This window comes from Apis cerana, linkage group LG2, assembly GCF_029169275.1.
Source record: "Apis cerana isolate GH-2021 linkage group LG2, AcerK_1.0, whole genome shotgun sequence".
Classification (NCBI taxonomy): domain Eukaryota; kingdom Metazoa; phylum Arthropoda; class Insecta; order Hymenoptera; family Apidae; genus Apis; species Apis cerana.
Genome location: NC_083853.1, coordinates 4,833,000 through 4,848,757, shown reverse-complemented (window position 1 = coordinate 4,848,757; position 15,758 = coordinate 4,833,000). Strand labels below are relative to the sequence as shown.

General features: G+C 31.5%; 1 long non-coding RNA gene across 1 annotated transcript; it reads right to left on the bottom strand.

Annotated features, from left to right (window-relative positions):
• Positions 1-9,891: 9,891 nt before the first annotated feature.
• LOC133665710 (uncharacterized) lies at positions 9,892-14,879 on the bottom strand. Its single transcript, XR_009828950.1, has 3 exons — positions 14,796-14,879; positions 13,593-14,332; positions 9,892-13,505 (listed from the first exon to the last, which is right to left on the bottom strand). It is a non-coding gene; the product is annotated as an uncharacterized LOC133665710 (long non-coding RNA).
• Positions 14,880-15,758: the final 879 nt, after the last annotated feature.

Genomic DNA, 15,758 nt, shown 5'->3' with positions numbered 1-15,758 from the left:
TTCATTCTAGTTAGAGTTAATTCTGTGATTGTTAATGTTTTGATGTAAGATCCACGGTGTTGGATTGTACGGAAAGTTTGTCAGAAATCTGGAGAGACACTTTCCTCAAAAATTGGTAACGATGGGGAAAACGATTGAAATAAAAAATACCGAAGTAAACTCATCAACGTAGTGTTTCGATATGCAATTATAAATATCGCAATTAAACGAATAAATTCGATGGTTATAACATATATACGTACTGGAATTTTAATAATTCCAGTTATCCAGCTATAGATTCCTGCCACTCGACCGACTCAATTATACGCCCGGTGAAATAATCTTCATTCATTAATGTTTTAATAAACATAAGGAGGAACGGCAGATTCGCAGAGGCTGAAGCACGGCGGACTGTCACGTCAAGTGTCAGGAAAGCTTCAGGAAGACGCACTTCAGCACATCATTAGTCGGTATAATCATCAACAGACCATAAAAATTCACAGAACCGTGAAGTAGCGACAGAGTGAAGGAGAGAGAAATAGAGAGAGAGAGAAAAATAATAACAAATCGAAAAATTCTGACCAATTCTGACGCATTCTTTCAATGCTTCCTAGAATCATCGAAGGGAGAGAGAGAAAGAGCGAGAGGATTTCCTTGAATTTTCGAATATAAGAACATAATATTTACAATATTTATCTATGATCGTAGAAACATTTTCATCGCTCTCGAGTTTTTATTTCTTTTCATATATCTCTTAAATATTTGGCTGAACGAACGATCGTACAACGAAACAGAGACTTTGAATAATTCGCAATTAATTTCACGATTTATTAAGCATTTTTTGATCGACGAATTGTGAAAAATATTCGCGAGGATTAATTGTCTATCCGCGAAAAAGATTCACGAATACGTATCGTACGAAACGAGAAGGAGAAAAATCTTGGAAAATCGTAATCGTAATAAAAATCGTTTGACGATAAGGACGCAATCGGCAAAATTAATCGAGAACACGAGCAATTCGCAAACGCGTGTATCCATTCACGTGAATGACGCGATAATGCCAATACAAGCATAGAAACTACCATTCGTTTCTGGGTGAAAATCTCGCTTAATATCTCGAAACACATTGACCCAGGCTACCAATTTATCCTACATATACGCGATTAAAATTCTATTTGTAAAATTCATTATACGATGCTTCCGTGTGCAGATGCTGCTCGATAATCCCCTTAAAACACCGATGTACCGATTCGACGATGCACCACCGCTATTAACAAGCTTCACAATTAACAACTATGTCGCGATTCCCGTGATTGAGAATGGGATACGATAAGCAACGCTCGAGATGAATAAATTAATAGAAAATATTGTTTCCAGATCGTTGTAAATCCAACGATATAAATTATTTTCTTTAATATCACGTGAAACATAAGAAGATTTATTAAAACATTGTTGTAATTATCTTTGAGCGAATATTTCGATGCAAGTGCAAATGTATTATATCGAGGAAGATTATTTTTCTTCTTCTTCGTTTAAGAATTTTTAAATTCTTTCGTCACTGTATAATCTCAGACCCTTTATTTATTATCGTCAAAAATCAATATCCTGTTCGAAGAATTTATTATCGAAGAAAATTAAATTACGAATTTTTCGAGTAGATTATACATCGACGTAGAGTCGTGAAATCAGCGACACGATTGAACGCGACAACGAAAACACACACGATGGAATTAAAATAAACGCTTATCGCGTGTTCGGGGATCGATTAAATGATATAAAAAAAAAAAAAAAAATATTGAAATTACTTTTTATACAAAATTGATATTAATGTTTATCGAAAATGTCGTCGAAAAAGCAGTAAGGCCCGTTTCCATTAATATGACAACACATCGGAAACATAGGGGGAAAATTGTTAAAAAATCGGAGGCGTTCACCGTGAAATTTCAATAAATTCGTTTCGTTCCGAGTTTTCGAACATTACAATAAAAACGCATCAATTCTCTCTATACTTCCTGATAATCGTATTAGCACCAACACGAGACTGCCACCGATATTTTCGATACAATTGCACGAGAGAATTTTCATCGAACAATGACCGTTCTCTCTCCTTCTCTATCTCTCTCTCTTTACCTTTTTCTAGCCCTCCTCTTTCTTCGGCCTCGAAACGAAAAAGGGGGAGAAGCAGAGGCGAAAACACGACAATTATCTGGGAATCGCTAATTTACAATTTTGTATCGTTGGAGCCGGTGCGCGTTATGCGGCTCGAAAGGATTACGCGCATTCCGACATCGAATTCGAATTACAATTAATCTAGCTAATACTGAGGGAAGTGAAAGTTTGGTGGACTGCTGAACAGAATTGCTTCCACATCGAGCGACAATTGAATTCTTTATATTATCGTTAATAATCGCATAGATGCGATTGACAGATCATCAAAAATCTGTTAAAAAAAACACACACACGCGCGACGAGCAACGTGAAATTTCACGAAAAAATTACCTATGAAAAACAGCAACAATGCGTCATTCGACAAAAATATCGGGTGAAAAGGAAATAGGAAACGCAGAGAAGAATGGGCGGGGAAAGCCGGTATTGGTCCAGTGGCCCAATTCGCGTATTCTTTTTCGCATGCCTACTATACGAGCACGGTGTATACACACGTGATACGTGTAGCAAATCGAAATTCTATCTCCGGACGATGCGTGGAAAAGTGGTATCGAGAAGTACGGGACTTCGAGGCGGGCATGAACATCCAAAACGTATCTCGAACGCACACGTACGTTTCGACCACCTCTCTCTCTCCCTCCCCCTTCTCGACCCCTTGTCGCGTACGTAGTACACCGGCTAAAACCAAATTCAACCGTGCTAAAGGGCTTTTTTTTTCTTTTTTACACGTTGCAAACCTACCGTACGCGGGACGAAATAAACGACAGTGCACCGCATCTCCGCTTTCCGCGTGTAAGGGTGTGCGTGTGTCGATAGGCGCGAAACTACGAGCGTTTTGTACACGAAACGTAACGTGTGGATTTTTTAAATCTACGAGAAATTCCGCTATCATGAACAAGGGAAAAACGAGAGAGAGAGAAAATTGCATTGATATATCGATATGCGTAAATTACGCGCGCGAGAGAGAGAGGAGAATAATATCGAAGCGACCTAGAAATTTCTGTTGCGACGGTATGGGAATCGTTATCGATAGAATTTATAAGCGATCGAGAAATTTATATGTACTCCGATGTCAATTACTGGAAGATTAATCGAACGCCAGAACGGATTAACGGCGATTAATATTGTTAACATTACACGTTTATGGAATGAGCTTTACTGAAATGCGCTATTGAAATAGATGGAGGGGGATAAGTAGAAAGACGTGTAAAATTCTATTGCTATATCGAGCCAATATGTTGTAAAAATGTGGAAATTTCTGGAGAAATTGATTTGTTATTTATTGGCTGAAAGATTATTTATTAATGAACAGAGATGTACTGTGTATTTAAATAAATATATTATAATAATACGATTTTCCTAGACTTCCAATTTTAATGAATTTGAGTTTCTGAAATCAAATCTTGTAATTGTTATCCTTTTCTTTCTCCCTTTCTCCCTATATTCAAAGATTTCTATTTAATATCCAATACTAGTCGTTAATTTATTATTTAACAAAATATTTAAATTTTATTTTGAAAAAAAAAGATAAGTTCCTAATTTTCTTCCTCAAAACGAACAAATTATTGAATATTTTGAACAGATTGAAAAAACAAAATAATTAATCTTCCTTAACATAAACAAAATCGAAGAATCTTAATACTTAAAATATACACAATCGGTTGTATCTGTAATACACGTAGTTCGGAAGTGCATTAAAAATTCACACGTAACGTTCCACGTTTAACTTTCCTGCGCTAAGTTTCGTGCCAGATAGTTGAACGAGCCCCGATTCAATAAAAATTACAAAAGTCGATTTCGAACCATGGAACACTGTACCCCCAATTGCGATGTATTTGCATTTTCGCGAGCTCCAAGTTCGAAATTGTTTCGGGGTCAAGATTTACATGTCGAGTACACAGGGAAACGTAAATTTGCTTTCTCCAAGAAATTCTTCCATATTAAAATCTTCGTTAAATGTTGGGAAAAAAACTCGTAACTTGGAGGAAAATTAAATAATAGGGAGTGAATTAATCGAATCTAGGAATAATTTTTCCTCTTTTCTTTTTCAGATAATAATTTAACGCTACTAAATTATCATCGAATACAATATTTATCTTGAGAGAAAATAGAGATAAATTTATAAGAAATTTTCTCCATATTTCGAGTGTTGCATCCCTAGTTTATAAAAACTTCATAAACTTTTCCGTTTCCCTCGGCATAAAATTTGAACCGAACAAAATTTTATCAATCATCAATATATTTGGAGTTCAATTTAACACATTTGTAAAATTGCAATCTCTGTATATTCGATATTTCCATTTGGACACGATTTAATCGTATCGAAATGCAGTTTCGATACGCCACGCGATCCTTGTCGCGGCGCGTTTATCAAATTCTTGTTTATCGAAGCCGCGGATAAATTGGCTTCGAGGGTGGCCTCTCTGTCGCGGGGAGATTTATCGTTACCGCCGACTTTCCACGGACTTTTCCACGTGCTCGTCGTGTCGAGGAAACGAGAAGCGATGCTCTCACGTCGGCCGCGACGTGACGGCATAACTTTGCATAGACCGATATGAGCCACCTACGCGTCATCCGTATGTACAAACCCTTCCAGTCGAATCTCGTGATCGAGATAAGGCGTTCGGCTCCGTGTACGAAGCACGGCATCTCCGTCGCGAGATAAGCTACGACGCGAATACGAAAGAGTACGGCTCTCTGCGAATTTATAGGGAATCGTCTTTCTTCTTCCTTCTATCGCGACAACTTGTGTAAACCCAACATCCCCCCCCGCCTCGATCACGTGCTAGAGAACACGTTTGTTCACGTAGCACATTTTTTTAACATTGGAAGTGTTGATAATCTCGTCGAAATGACTTTAGATTTTTAACTTTTGTATCGAGGATCAAGATTAAGAGAAAATTACATGATTTTTTTTCCTGATAATGTGAAAATGTTAATTTTAACACTTCAGATTCGTGAAGAATTTCGACACCAGGGATGAGACATTCGGACATTAAATATAAAATACAGGAAAATTTAATTTTGCGAACTGTGAACTAGCAGAGACTGTGAATTAAATTGCAAGAAAAAAAATGAAAACTGAATAAATAGCGGAATTTTTCGCATCGTTTGAATCTAAATTTGAAAAATTCCAAAAATCAAAATTTGTTAAAATTTTAGTTGACGATAAAATGGATATTCGTTCGAAGAAAAAAGAAATAACATAAATAACTAAGTTTCGCGAATTTAAAAACTAGATTTCGAATTATCTCTACTAATTATCCTTATTACGTAATTAGGATAAGTTAATTTTTAATCATTAAGAAGTTTCGCGTTCTCTTTCTCATTTTAAACTTCTTTTATTTTGTTTCCTATTCTCTTTCTTCTCTCCCTTCTTTCCATTCGAGCAGCTTGTCTACCAGTTACATCGCTCGAGGCACTTTTCAAAGCACTAAATGGCAACCAAGATGAAAATTTAGCATTGAGCTACCCTTTAGTTCCGCGGACTGAACTTTTGATGAAACAGGAAGGAACAGAAAAAAAAAAGAATTGGATAATTCCAATTTTTAAGTCGAAGTTTGAGTATATACAATAACGTTAATATTTGATCGTAAGTTCTAAAAAAAAACTGATTAAATCTCGATGATTTCTTATAAATTATAACATCCTCTATGAAGAATACACTCAAACTATAATAATATTAAATTATGTAGATTTACATATACCCATATATATATAAATGCATAAATTAAATTTGATTAATTGAAAATTTTGTAAAAAATATTTATGAAATGTTATAAAATATCATCTGTAAAAACAATATTAAAATATTTCACGTAATCTATGCTTTTTTATGATTCTATTATGAATTTATTCGCGTTATCACATCTATTTATGGAACAAATTACGAAGCAATAGTTTTCGCAACAAATACATCGACATGAAAATGGAATATTCACTGTAAATAAATATATCTAAAGCTGGAAGTTTCGCATCAGCAACAAATAAATAAAACACAAAATGTCGTTAAATTAAACATTTCGCTTAACTTATGCTTAAACAAAAATAAATATTCCATTAAAATTAGCATGTTATACGTTTGTCGAAATGTGAATGAAACGGAAATACGATTGAAAATAAATTCATTACCGTGAAATAAAAATTTTGAAACGTCGATAAATGCTCGCCTAAATTTAAAAAGTAATTCAAACGTAATTTCGTAAAGAAACTTTTAATTAATCCCTAGAGCGAATCACTGAATCCTCTCTTTTAATATTTCAAAACAAAGTTATTAGGGACTAGATGTGACGAAAAGGAATAATGTTCTAATGCAGAGGAATTATTTTTATTTCCTTGAATGGAAGATCTTCTGATGGCACTTAATAATTATAGATGACTCTAAAAACCATTCCCTAAGACTATTTCCTAAAACTATTTGCAAAATCGTTTTAAAAACTGAACGAGACCCTGACTTGCTCCATAGTGTTTTGTAGATAATCACTTAAATCCGAATATTTATGCATGTAAAATTTGAATATAAAAAAATACACATACGAAAAAAAAATGAGTGCATCTCAATCAATGATCATGCAATAAAATTTCTACACAACAGATAATTATTTAACGTTCCAAATTAGATCTAATCCATTTTTTACACGAATGTGTCATTCAATTTCAACTTAAAACATAATTATCCTTCGAAGCAGAAACCTAATTTTACGACTATACCCGATGTAATAGAATATCATCAAGATAATTCGAAATTTAGTCGGTTGTCGAGACACGCGCCAAAATAAACAGAAGGACAAGTAAAAGCGACCGAGAGCATGACGCGGGGGCGACATATGTCCTCGGGGAGAGGAGAAGAGCCGCGGGCGCATTTACGCAGAATCCACCCCGCGAGGGATATCTGGATTTCTCTCAACCCTCTCTCGATTTTCTTCCTTCGCTCGAGTTCTTCGTTAGCGGTTTCGAGGGGTAAAGTACCGTGGAGTTAGCTAATTGGTTGAACGCCTCGGGCGGCCACTCTCGGAATCCATGAGATATCCTACCCCCCTCCCCATATTTTCACCCAACCTTTGCTCCACCGTATCTCGTATATCTCGATATCTGGAACGGCTCGAGGAAGAAGAAGGTGCAACTATATACTTTCTTCGAGATTAGGAAATCGCGTTTTCGAAGGGAAAAGGGCAGCGGTCGGTTGCTGCGGGGGTGGAGAGTAACGACAGAAGCGAGGTAACGGAAGGAACGCTTCGAGGACATTCCCATCGAGTTTATCGTGAAAGTTTTCGCCGGTTGTCCGAGGATAAGGACGAAAATCCGGCGAGATCTTGCCACCGCGACAATCAGGACTTCTCTGGACGATATCGTACGATCGTAATATAGTGCTACCGATTTCGGTGGCGAGAATGGCCACGAGATACCCCACGTCCCCTCTGTTTCCTAGTTTCTAGCCTTTATTCTCGGATATATTTTCTAGCGATCGTTAATTTACGTTCGTAAAATTGGAATCACTATCGTTAAAATCTATATCTCGATCGGGATGTGAAACTCGTAAGTTTGAAATCAGAAAAATTTAGGATTCTCGAAAATTCTTTTACTTGCGTGAAATTTGAAATCGAGATGAAAAATAATATGTGCAATTTCTTATGATTTGTACAAGACTATCACCATATGTCTTTGTTTTTATTTAACCGATAATGACACAATTGAATTTATGTTTATACTATAATGTTGATTCCTTTTAATTAGTATGATTTCACATCCCGATTTTTTTTATTATACATTATACTATATTTTTTTATTATACAAAAATTAAAAATAAAAACTATTCACTATATTGATATAAAAAAATGTATAATTGAATAATAATTTCATATCAATTGTTATTGAAAAAGCAAATGTTATAATAATTTTCACAATTCTATTAATTAAATTCAAAATTTTCTAACATACAAATGTTTTTTTGTATAATAAAAAATTTCTCAAGGAAATTTTGAAAAAAAACTTCTACCTATATTCCTCTAGAGGTCACAAGTTAATAGACTTCTCACTTATTTATCATTGGTTGAAAATGTAGAAACCTAATTTTCCATCACTAACATTTTAATATCATTTTCAATATTACCGATTCAGCATAAAAGAAAGACTTCAATATCAACCGTAGATAAAAAAAAAATTTCAGTGCGAAACTACAAAGTACAGACACAGTTTAGAATAAGAATTTCTATATCTAGCCTATAAACAGAAAAAGAACTACTTATATCTATTGCTCTAAAATACTAACGTCTGAAAAGATCAATGTGTTTCTATTAAATATAAATTCTAGTAAATATTATCATATCAGGATATTTTATTATAAATTCTAAATTATCTAGAGAAATAATAAAAAAAAGGACATAACATTCAATTCCCATTCTACGCCTTACGTAACATGCTAAAGCATCAAGCAAGAAGAACAAATAGTAAAAAAAATACAAATACAATAAAAATTGAAAAATCAGCGTCATTTTTAGAACATCGAAAATAAACCAACAACAAATACAGCAAATAATTAAAAAAAAAGGAAAAAATAAAAGGAAAAAAGAAAAAAAAATAAGAATTGATTATCAGCGCCATCTCTTGAAATTTAAAAACATCATTCCAAAACAAATTATATACCGACGAAATTCACTATTCTATCATATCACAAGCACAAAAAACACAAACTACACAAAAAACACTCATAATTCTAGAACATGCCCTCGATCCAATATTCATTTCATTTAAGCACATACAATACAGTGAATGACTGTTGCCAATAATCTATTAGACGAAATAATATACTTTTCAAAACCCAAAATGAAAATGTTACAAATAACATAACAAAATATAAAAAAAATTCTAAATCGCGTGCGCAGCCAATTAGCTCATATTATTTTCTATAAAATTTATAATCGTATCATACATGATACAATTATGAACAATATAGTAAATAATAATGATTTTCCAGGTCTCACCACGTGGAGGTTGCTGCGAATTGGAGACCCACCCTATCCACGGTCCCATCCACCCTCCTTCGCGGAAAAAATTATTTAAAACCAATGATAAATTTTCCTTTTGATGTAATTCTGCAAAACGTTCGATCTTTGAACGTTGTGCAAAACAAACAGCAAAAAGAATTATAAGGAAATCGACGCGACAAGCTAAAGCTGAAAGTAAAAATAAAATTGTATCGTACATAACTCTACATGAGATACATTACGTTATGTACAGTTACGTTATGTATATCAACAATATTAAATTCATAAAAATATAAAAATATAATAACGAAGGAAAATTCAAAAAACGAAATGTATTTCACACAGAATTATTATATAACCACCAGCATTTTAATATCAACATTATTATTTGTTAAGCATGCACATATGCAGATACATTATATTTTGAGCAATATTTCTACAGCAGCAGTTGTACAAGCAATCAACTAATATTCTATTTATATATTTTAAATTTGTAAGATTTTACGAATCACTTAAATTTAACTTAAAAACTAAACTTAAATATACCTTAATTATAAATGTAACTTAATATGATCGTTAAGGAATAACAAAATAGTCTAAACCTATGTTTGCAATTCCTACCTTGACTATGTTAGTCAAATGCTTTTTCTTCGCTACATAGAATAAATTTAAAAATAATAACACCATATATTAAAAATAATTTAAAAGGAAAAAATTTCAACAAAAATAGGAGAAGAAAAGGATTATATAAAATACAAGTATCTTTTTTTATCGAATTCGTATTTATTCCACATTGATCGCTAAAATAAATCAAATTACAAATAATTAGTTCCATAAGATATGAATACTTACTATTTACTGATAACACATTTCAATATCATATTCATTTCAAATACATAAATGGTGTTTCCGCGAGTTAATAAATCTGAAACAAATTTATTGATTAGTATAATAATAAAAAAAATACAAACGAAAAGAATATTTTCAAAAAAAAAATAAATCTAATATAATGAACATTTATTAATATTTATTACAAAAAGTTTATTATCAAAGGCATTTAAATTTATTATTTAAAAAAAAACTTAGAAAAAACAAATATACATATTATAGTAATATCTCTTACAACAAATGCAAAATGATAAGGGGTGCTGAAAAAGAAAAAATAATTAAGTAACCAGATGGGTTACTAAAATAAAAATATTCTTCCACTCGATATAAAACCCGAGCAATAAACCGCGAGTGGAATATTCATTTCGTATCGCGACACTAATAAACTAATATTTATTGCAAAATAAAAAATCTTTTAAATGAACCACGATGAGTGCATTACAATATTTGCAATATTAATTAATTTACAACTGTCAAAAAAAAAAAAAAAAAAAAAAACTGAAAATTTCCCGTAAAAATCGTATCAATTATTTTCGCAACTCTACTCTACGCACTCAAATTTAAATAACGCAACACTAATGATACTGGAGAGAATCCAATGCAGTCTCCTTGTATGACTGCTATTGTACAATCACCTTTGCAGCTTTTTTAGCCGCTTAAAGTGATTCAGGAACAGGAGTGCGAATACTTTCACACTCTCCATAGAAGACATTTGGGCATTTATTATTATTCGCAACACTACTTAAAAGAACGCGATTATTTATAAATTTAACGCTATTATTTAAAATCAAATATAAAAAAATAAAAAAAAAATCATTTAATATTATGATTGGAAAGTTATTATTAATTAAAAGTAAAAAAATTAATGACAAATGATACAAATTTTAAAATTATATAACAGTTTATAACAAAAAAAAACATATCTTATAATTCGCAACACTAATGCAAACGCGGCTCTCATTTTAACGCAACACTAATGCAAACGCGGCTCTCATTTTAACGCAACACTAATGCAAACGCGGCTCTCATTTTAACGCAACACTAATGCAAACGCGATTCTCATTTTAACGCAACACTAATGCAAACGCGGCTCTCATTTTAACGCAACACTAATGCAAACGCGATTCTCATTTTAACGCAACACTAATAAAAAAACGCGATGCCCATGATGACTGGATCTGGATGATGGGCCGGCATGCATAATCGGCCAGACGATACAACATCAAATACTACGTATTACTAAACGAGCACAGTGACAAAGTAATAACAATGATTTCCCATTCTTTGGACCCAGACAAGATCCAAAAAATGAGAAACCATTCGTTGCAGCCCTCTTCGTGACAGTTTGTCGGGCCTCTTCGGTCTTCCTCCTTCGGGCGCAATGCCCGCTGAAACTTAAATCTAGGCTCGAGATTCACTGATCGCAAATCAAAAAAGGAAAAAAAAAGGACTAAATCGCGGAAACTAAGTACATGGACGACCAACGATCGCAATGATCCTTCTCCGTACATGCACAGAATCTCGAGCGCAACGTTCGTTTCGAAAGCAAATCGCGACCGCGACCGCGAAATTCGAAAAATCGAAAAGCGAAACCAGAGACGAATAGTACTACGAATAGTAGTACATTCGTCTCAGCTTTACCCTCGATTTTTCAAATTTTATTTCCTGAAACAAGTTGTCACGCGAAAACGCGCCTACCCGACAGAGACTGTGACAACCTGCCCGGCCCTACCTACTTATAATTAACAAACACACAGAAGTATACTACCTATCCTACCTAGCCCTATATTTAAAAAATGACAAAACAGGCATACCAACACATTCATTCCACGATTCTCACACATAATACTCGGGCGCAAAAGCCTACACTAGGGAAAGCGTCCCGGGACGCCTCCGACACCCGAGCTTGGCACACTACTCGCACACTCTAACTGTACGTACCATTTTCCTGAAATCGACTGACGATGGCTAGCGATCATTGCGTTATGCGTATATCTTAATTTTAATTACAAATTCTTATTGTCAATAAAACAATATGTCTTTTAAAATAATTAAATCATTAGAATAATATAAAATTTGATATAATGTCGTAACTTCAAAGTAAGAATTATAATATCGTATAACTTATTGTTAGAAATTATAATAGTAATTAATATTGTAAATATTTTAAACATATCAAGTTAATACTGTATGCGATTATGTAAACGAACCGACGCAATTCCACAGCCTAACCACACACACATAATGTGGAAAATACGTCGTGCACGATACACTAACGCATCGTCAGTCGCTGAAAAGTCATTAATCAACTTATCAACTATGATCATCATATCCATCACCTCTCTCTCACCCAAGTAGCACCTGGGCACGTGAGTGAGATCCTGGCAATGAACATGGAAGGGGTTAAACCTGAAAATCCTGAGCTAAAAAGAATATTAGTGGTTCTAACGGACTAATGTTCTGTAAAATTCTTTGAAAATTTATTTGTATTTTAAAATTTAATCAAGTTTCATAAATTTACTTTAAAAATCTAATTAGTTCTAATCTTATTAATTTCAAGAACAAAAAACAAATATGAAATTTATTAATAATAAATTTTTATATCATAATTTATATATGTAATTAATAATAAGAAATTGACTCTAAATGAAATATTCATAACAAAAACCTCAGGCGATCTCTTCATCAAAGTACATTTTCGAAAAAGCAAAATCAATGTGAAAAACTTGTTACTTTGATCTAGAAATCTACCTGTCGCGAAATATCTTCTTGCACATAATTTTTCATACATTTTTCTTACGGAAAAAATAAAATATTTTCACATTTCAAATTATGCTTCGCTTTACAGAAAATCAAATAATATTATGAAACTAAAGATAGAATTAAACGTTATTCGTTATATTCAATATTATATTATTATTATACTATTGTGTAACATTTATTTTGATATTTTTATTGTAACGAAATCAGAGGATATCTGATTTCTTCACTAAAAGAGACTTTATTCAAGTCACTTCAATATTTCTCATTTATTAAAATATTCACACATTTTATTCATAAATATATTCATAAATGTATATACCTATTTATTATATTTGATTTCACAAATAATTATATATATAACCAAACTAATTATTTATGTTATATTATATTATATTAAAACATTATTAATATAAAATTAACTATCAATATTGTCTTTTCAAAAACGCGATGTGCAAGAAGCCCTATCCTGATCTAGTAAATAAAACATCAAAAAAAAAGAAATGTTATTACTCACGGGTATAATAAATACCCGCGGTCACTGTGCTCGTGCAAAAATCTACGTATACAACCAATCACCCGTGTCGATTCGGACCTTTCATCCTACGACATGATTGAGTGATTGGAGGAACATAAATGCATGCGACTCACCAAACGATGCGAAGAATCTGCAATGCTATCCAGGACCCAGGGCACGTCATCGAGAAAGGAGTCATCAAGCATAGGAAACTGTAACAAAAAGTGCAAAACCATTATTTAAACACACTGATCATTTGAAAAAGACGGAATAAATGGAAAATATATAAAAATAATTACCTCTTCGCGTGATGGATGATCGCCTTATTCTCTTGAAAAGCACTGACTCTACTTTATACCGAAAACGAATATTTATACACACATATATATATATATATAAAAAAAAAAAAAAAGAAAAAAGAAAGAAATTATTAACCCGTCCGTATAATTTTCAATCGGCGAACAAACACTGACTTTAACTTCGCGAATATAATATGTATAAATTTATAATAATATATAAATTTAATCAGAGCTTTCATGCTCTAAAATATCAAAAAACTCTTACGCAGCAAACACTGAATCTATAGACCGCATTGCGCGCGATCAAAAAAAAATTCTGAAAATAAATCTGTATTAGTTGGGGCGAAGGGAATCTTTAGAAAAAGAACCTACTAATGAAAATATTTTTTCCATAGTTTCTTTCCTTTCATAGAATGTACTTATGTCATAAAATATTAGTATTTATTAAAACTATGGACTAATTATTATCAATTTTTCAGGAATAAAAAATGTTATATACAAGGAAATAGAATAACTATTTTTAGATTGAATACACTATTTAAAGAAAAGTATTAGTATTTGTAATAAATGTTCATTATAAAAACGATCCAATAGAAGTAAAATAAATATATATAATATAGAAATAGAATAAACTTCTCTTTGACAAATTATGATAGCGTTTATACTGGAACTTTTTCCGCTCGTCAAGTTGGATGATTCCATTTATTGTTTTGGACCAGCCATGTACTTTTTGGACGAGTCTATGTAGAACAGATAATAATTCGTAAAATTAAAATAAAAATTTACGAATAATGTATAAAATATTTAAAATTAATCGATCATGTTAAAATAAAATATTAATCAAATATAAATTCTTTTTCAGATCATGTTTAACATAAGAGAATTCGAAGTTATTAATTTCGAATCATTGTGCGTATGCTGTAAATCGTTTTTTCTTCGAGGTATATCAATAATCGAATGATAATTTATCCAAATGAAAATTAAAATCGTAAAACAGACATAAAAGAATTATATAAGATGAAATAACGTGCGAAATCAAATCTCAATTGAAAGAAATACGAAACATCGATAATCTCGATGGTCGAAATATACGATCCACGAAAAATACATAAAAAAACGTAAAATACTAGATAAGATTATTAAATAAATGAAATTGATAATAATTTATAAAGTTTATAATAAAATATGAACTAAATTACTTACTGCGTAGTTGAATCACCAAAGCCGGTGACACGATTACGATACACGTCTTATCACTATGACTTTTCATAGAAGACTGACACCGCGCGCCAAAATTCTCCTTGGCGCGCTCTGATTGTTTAGCGTCGTAAGCAAATTCGATAATCGAAATAGCATCGAAAAATAAAATATTAAATAATATATTTTAATTATAACAATTAAAAATAAAATTTTAATATATTTATATATTAATAATTTTTAATTTATTAATTAATTTCTATATTTGTACATTTGTTTATTAATTAATTTATTTATTGATTTATTTATCGATTTATTTATTTATACATTTCTTTGCATATTTCTTTACTTTATACGTATAAATATATGCATCTATTTAGTAATTTATTTATTTATTTATTTATACATTCCTCTACAAAGTACTGATAAATTTTTTTATCTGTATTATTATTTATCCATTTGTCCAATGATTTGTTTTTAGATTTGTAAATTTTTTTTAAATTTGTCTTATTCACTCATCAATCTGCATCAATTTATTTATTTCCCTATTCCTTTCTTCATTTATTTATTTTCATATTTATATATTATCTATAATTATATTATTTATTTAATTCATTTATCTACTGATTTATTTCTAAATAATAAATAATAATAATAGTATTTTGAAAATCATACTTTCTTGCACTTATGCATATCTCTATTTATTTATTTATTTATTTATTTATTGAGTTATTCATTTTTTTAATGAAATATTTATACATATTGTTTCAAACATTTTGTTCATTCATTTATCATTTAATTTACTTATTTGTTTATTCAACTTTCTAATAATTTAACTATAAACATTATATAACTAATTTCATTCTTTTATGCACTTGTTTATGAATTAAATATTTCTTTATTTATTTATATATATTTATAATGATTCAATTATGAATATAGTTGTCAAATTTTGCTACCTTTCTTTTG